The following is a 6,126-nucleotide window of genomic DNA, read 5'->3' as shown; positions in this document are numbered from 1 at the left end:
GAATAAAGAGTGGCATGGAATTTTTTGTTCACTCAGTAGAAAAGCTGTCTGAAACTTTTGTCCTGCATAATGTGTAAATGTTTTAGGAGGCAACTCCAGCCCTCAGTAGTTGTATGACTATGGTGATTGATACTGAGAATGAACAAAAAACGTGCCAGCAGTAGTAAAAGCAGTGAATCAGCAAAGGATGCTGTGGCTTGGAGATGAAGATCCCCATGGAAAACATGAGAATTGCTCCCAGTTGAGACCCTGCAGAGGGAACTCTAATATTCCACAAAAGGGTCTTTAGTAGTATTTGAAGGAGATTGAGGGAACAACAGAGGAGAGATGGCCCCTATGTAAAGATTAAAAATTAAACATTAGTTGTGACGCCACAACTGAACAAGTATCTGCCACCTCCCTGTTAGACGTAGGAATAGAAGCAGAGGACCCAACAAAAAAGCAAGTATAAGGACAGGCCACCCCATCTAGAATAAAGCTCGGAGATTAAGGTATTCAAATGGCTTGGAGTTCAGAACCTGAGAGCTGAAAGAAGCAACCATCAGCTTGCAGGTCTGGTGTCCAGCTGGAGGTGGTGCCACACGAGAGACTAATAAACGTACCTCACTTCAAGTGGAGAAAAGGGATCTGGATATCTTCAGAAGGAGGGAAGTTAAAGAATAAGCAGGAGGAAGGATAAAATGGAATACATATTTGCTAAATTTTTTTTGTACCGAACTAATCTAGTATCTGTCTGGACAAAGGAATTGTTCTGGGTTACTCTACCAGGATTTCAATAAGTTATTTAATGTAATTTCAAGTGTGAGTATTAATTAAAGTGAAGAGGATAAGGACTGTAAAGATTCAATAAAACAGGGAAAAATAATAGGTCATCTCAAGAAAAGAGGCACTGTGCGGTAAAGAAGATATTACTGAAACGCACTGAAGTGGGTTTTGGGACCCACTTTCATAAATATTGTCATTAGGGACCTTCATAAAGTGCAAGAATGTGTCGGTGACATGAAGCTGGGAAACACTGCCATTGCAGTTGAATATCAAGCTGTTGCAGCAGGGTTGTGAAGACTGTAAGTAGCACGAAACCTCGTATTCCTGAGCGCTCACGAGCTGCTAATGAGAACTCCAGGTATAAACCACGGCAGGAAAATGAAAAAGAAGAGCAGGCAAACCACCTGATCGTGTGCTCAGTATGAGCAGTTCCACATGTAGCAGAAGTATTTTCCATATAGGTTAAATGTATAATTTAGCGTGTGTACATTCAGAAAAGGTTAATTAAAATTTGGAAGAGGTGCAGAGGGTTAACGTGATCGGGAGAAGAAGGGGCATTTATTGTCTCATAAACTAAGATCTTGCGGACTTCTGTCTAACCTTTCAAAACCCAGTTTGAGAAGGGATAGAGTTGCTGCTTATAAATATATCAGGGAATAAAAGCTACCAAAAGGGCAGCCTTCACATAGGAACAAATAAATACATTTTAATGGAAAAAAAAAGAAGATTCACAAACACTGAGGTTTTGTAATAAGCCCAAGGAAGTACAGGGCAGGAGGAGGACCACTGCTTTCCACATGCAGCTTGATCAAGTCGTGCAGGAGGCCACGTAGTTGCTTTTTATCAAAGGGGGATCAGACTCGGTGCCCAGGCAAGTGCTGTCAGTCCTAATTTGCACATAGCTATACGTAAAATCTTGTTCTGTTTGCTGTAATTAAGAAGATTGACATATTCACTGCTTGAGAGAGATTGTGGTGCAGTTCAGTGCTCTTGGAAGTGTTTGCCAGCTCCGAGTCTCCACATTTTTATCCTGCTGGGACAACGCTATAGCTGGTGTTTGCCAGCAGCTGCTGGGGAGGTTGCTAGCCTACCTGGAACAGACTGACACAGGGATCCAGAGGCTCCTATGTAGACCTTGTCTGAAGTCAGACATTCTAGTTTCCAGAAGTTTTGATATTTTGAAACTCATATTTGGAAGCAAATTTCTTAAAATTAAAATAAAACTCCATTTCTCATTACTCATTTTCTCTTTTTTTTAGTTTTTACCAATAGGTAACAATGGATGTGTAAATATTACACATTATAATTGCATATAGAAACACAAAAATGTACAATTTATAACCATCCCTACTAGAGCTGCTAGAATTCATAGCTCCGAAGCAGCTGCCATACCATAGGGGTGGCTCTGGTCCAGGAGCTCCCAGGCCAACTGGCTCCTCTGGCTACTTGCTTCCTACTGTTTGGTTACAGAGAAGAGCAGACCAGGATCTGGCCAGGCTGCGTCTAGAGCCCCATAACACAGGTGCTGGGGTTACTCTGAAATTAGGAACTATTATGCTAGAAAATCAAGGGACAGCAACAATCTAATTAACACTCTGGCCTCAAAATATTCCTTGCCATCCTACCTTCAGGCACTGCAAGTTGGCTATTTGCTGGAGATAAGCTATGCACTGTAGTGGTATAGGGCTTGGGTGGCTGACGGCACCAGCACAACGAACGTACAGCTACAGAGATGAAAACAAGAACAATTGGTAGGAGACATTTCATGCAACTTCTGCAATTGCAAACCTTGAAGGAAAGATAATTATTTAGTCAATTCTAACCAAATCTCAGTAACGAAATACAAACTGCAGGTGCCAGTGTCTGGGATTCACCTCAGTGAATGGCATAGAACAGCCTGGTTTTGTTTGGAAGTCATCCAGGGAACTTCTAAATCGTGAACAGGAACAACAACAGCACTGACGAACTAGTGCCTGTTGCTGCTGCATTAAAATAGCAGACAATAAGCCTGCAAAAGACCTCAGGAATTCATTAGTATATTCCATGGCAAAGGATTACTAGTACAAATTTGAACCAGGCCCAGAGTCCCCAAGTTCTTCTAGACAACCAAGCCTTTCCTTAGCATGAGTTATTTTTCCTGGGAATGACGTCTTTTTCCTGAGAATAAACCCTTTACAAGCATTTAGAGGCCATCCCTCCCCACAGCGCTGTAGCTAAAACAACACCAGCCAGTGTTTCCAGAAGTGCATCCACTCCAGCTCAGCCCAGTGCATCTTGTGCTGCTGAAGATCAGAGAAGCTCCCTGGTACGTCAGTGCTTTGTACCTCAGGCTGGATCCATGCTGAGCTGAGCAGAGGTTTGATGCTGTGCATTTCAAGATACTCCATAGCAAAGAAGGGAACAGAGCTGGGCTGCTTACAGGGGCTGGAATCCAGCTGAGCAGATCTCCTCTGACATAAGGCTACCACATAAGTCCAGGGGACACCTTTTGGTGAGCATATTACATTGGTGTGAACCTTGTACAGGAGGACAAAGTCTGTGCTCTTCCACTTGGCCTGAAAGGCTCGTGGGATGGGGCTGTGATCCACAACCACCGGCGTTCCCAGAAGGCACATCCAGACACAGTGCCCTGATGATGGAGTGACCTTTCATTCTAACAGTGTCCCCAGCTGCCGAGTATCATCTCTACAAAAAAAGGCTGACAAAGTATAAAGGATCACAGGTGGAAAGAAGACACGTGCGATTACAGCTTCTGTGATATGATACGCTCCACCTCAAAGAGCAATGAAGAGGGAGGGCAATGAAACCTAAGACAGGGCAGCAGAGGTGACGGCTCCACAACTACTCCATCTGGGCAGAGTGGAAGCAGGGAACGGAGGGCAGCCTCTCTGGGGAAGCGAACAGAAGGGATATACTCAGGTGCGAAGTGGGAACCACGTGGGGCTTGTCCTGAAAAAGGGATAGACTGAGCCTGTCCTCCCTCTGCCATATCCTGCTGCCTCCTTCCTTTTCATTCAGGATAAAGACCATTAACAAGATAAACCACAGGAACAGGAGAAGGAAAGAGCACTGGAATTGTGTTTTATGGTTTGTTTTCCCCCCACAGTCCTGTTTCCTCGAGTCTTGATAAATGTCTTCTTATCTGATGGTTGAGTTTATCTGGTGTTGGAAGGACCGAGGTGAATCAGGATAAAGTCTGCAGGGTAGGAGTGCATTGATCCTACCTGCAGGTCACCACCAGATACAAGGCTCTCTGGAGAGGCCAGGTGTGAGGGAACATCTCTGGCACAGCAGAGGGCAGGAGCCCACAGTGCCAGGTTGCCAAGGGTCAGCAGCTTGTGTTCCCAGCTGCCAGGGTTTTGGGAGAGGTTCCTTCTGCTCTGCACAAAATCCAGCCCCAGCAGGATCTTCTGTACAGCTTGACAGGTCTCAAGCCCTCTTGCAGTGATTGGCAAGTCCGTGGATGCAGATGTATTCACACGGGCGACACTGAGCACACTCATAAAGGAAGGTGCTGGGATGACCAGTGATTTGGGCTGGGAAACAGCTGGGCAAACTGGTTTAGCAGAGGCGTGGGGCCCATGGGGCACGGCACAGAGCTGGGACTCTGGCAGCACCACAGAGCGAGGAGTCCATTAACTTGTCCAGTACCTTCTTGGCGTGTGCACAGATTGAATATTTGGGAAAAGGAGTTCCCTCATCCCCTTCTGCAGCGCATGAAAGAATATCTTGGTGGTTGGACTCAAACTTCCTGCTTGGTGATTTCAGTTGATTGTGCCGTAAATCCACTATTCCGAGAGAGTAAGTGCTCATTCCCTGCTCCTCAATCCCGTACAAGCTGGGACACTATGGGCACAGACTTCACTTGACCAGGCTGGGCAGCCATGCCTGCTTTGCTCCTTCCTTGCGTGGAAACCACCCCTGCCCCCGAACAGCCCTGGGGCCCCATACATGCTGTTTCTGATTCTGACCCTTTTGTGATGGGACAAACAAACTGTGGGCAATAACTGAGAGGAGGTTTCATCCAAGATTTATACAACAGCAGAAGGGTTTTTGTTTTGTTTTGTTTTTTGTTTCTTTCTTGATAATCCCTGATGTTTACTTCACTTTTTTCTTGGCAAGCAGTGAGCTGACATCACCATGACTCTCTGATCTCTTCCCTGAGTTGCATTAGCTAAATTAAGTCCACCCTCGTGCCCTGCATCCTTGATTACACCACCTGTGCATCACTTTGCATCTACCAACATGGACTGCAATCTGCTGTTGATGTGCCTGGTCACTCAGCACCACTGTTGCCCCCTTGAACTCTTCAAGGCAGCTTCAGTCCTTTACTGCCCTGAAGTAGTGTTGCAGGTAATTCTGTCCCATCGCTGCTTGTGTGTTTTTTCAGACAATTTATGAAGATGCTGAAAAGCACAAGCGCTGAAAAGCACAAGCCCTAGTGCAGCTCCTGAGGAAGGTATCTCTGGTACTTCCCTCCCCCTTGAAAACTGACCTACCATCCTACCTTCCATTGCCTGTCTGCTTAGCCATGGAGTCCGGCATCTTATAGCATGAGACAGACTAGGGACATTTGGTGCAGGACCTTATTGAAAGCTTTTTGGGATCCAGGTGCACTATGTACACACACTGAGCTGCACCCACATGCTTCCCGCCACCTCTGAGGAGCAGCAGAAAGGCAAGACTTCTGCCCAGGGTGGAGTTGTGTCATCCTCTAGCCTCAATAGAAAGAAATACTTTTCTTAACTGTGCATCAAGAGGAGGGGACACCCACCACTGAGGTGTCCCTCACCCATCACTGAGGAGAGAGGACACCCACCACCGAAGGATCCTTCACCCATTGCTGAGAAGAAGGGACAACCACCACTGAGGTGTCCGTCACCCACTGCTGAGGAGAGGAGACACCCACCACTGAGGGATCTTTCACCCATTGCTGAGAAGAAGGGATACCCACCATTGAGGTGTCACTCACTCACTGCTGAGGAGAGGAGACACCCACCACTGAGGGATCCTTCACACATTGCTGAGAAGAAAGGACACCCACCATTGAGGTGTCCCTCACTCACTGCTGAGGAGAGGAGACACCCACCACTGAGAGATCCCAACCCCAGCACTAAGCAGAGGGGACACCCACCACTGAGGGATCCTTCACACATTGCTGAGAAGAAGGGATACCGACCATTGAGGTGTCCCATTGCTGAGGAGAGGGGACAGCCATGACTGAGAGATCCCAACCCCAGCACTAAGGAGAGGGGACACCCACCACTGAGGGATCCTTCACCCTTTGGTGAGGAGAGGGGACAGCCACTGCTGAGGGACCCTTCAGACTTTGGTGAGGAGAGGGGACACCCACTGCTGAGG

This window comes from Nyctibius grandis, chromosome Z, assembly GCF_013368605.1.
Source record: "Nyctibius grandis isolate bNycGra1 chromosome Z, bNycGra1.pri, whole genome shotgun sequence".
In the NCBI taxonomy this organism is placed as follows: domain Eukaryota; kingdom Metazoa; phylum Chordata; class Aves; order Nyctibiiformes; family Nyctibiidae; genus Nyctibius; species Nyctibius grandis.
This window is presented reverse-complemented; position numbering follows the sequence as displayed.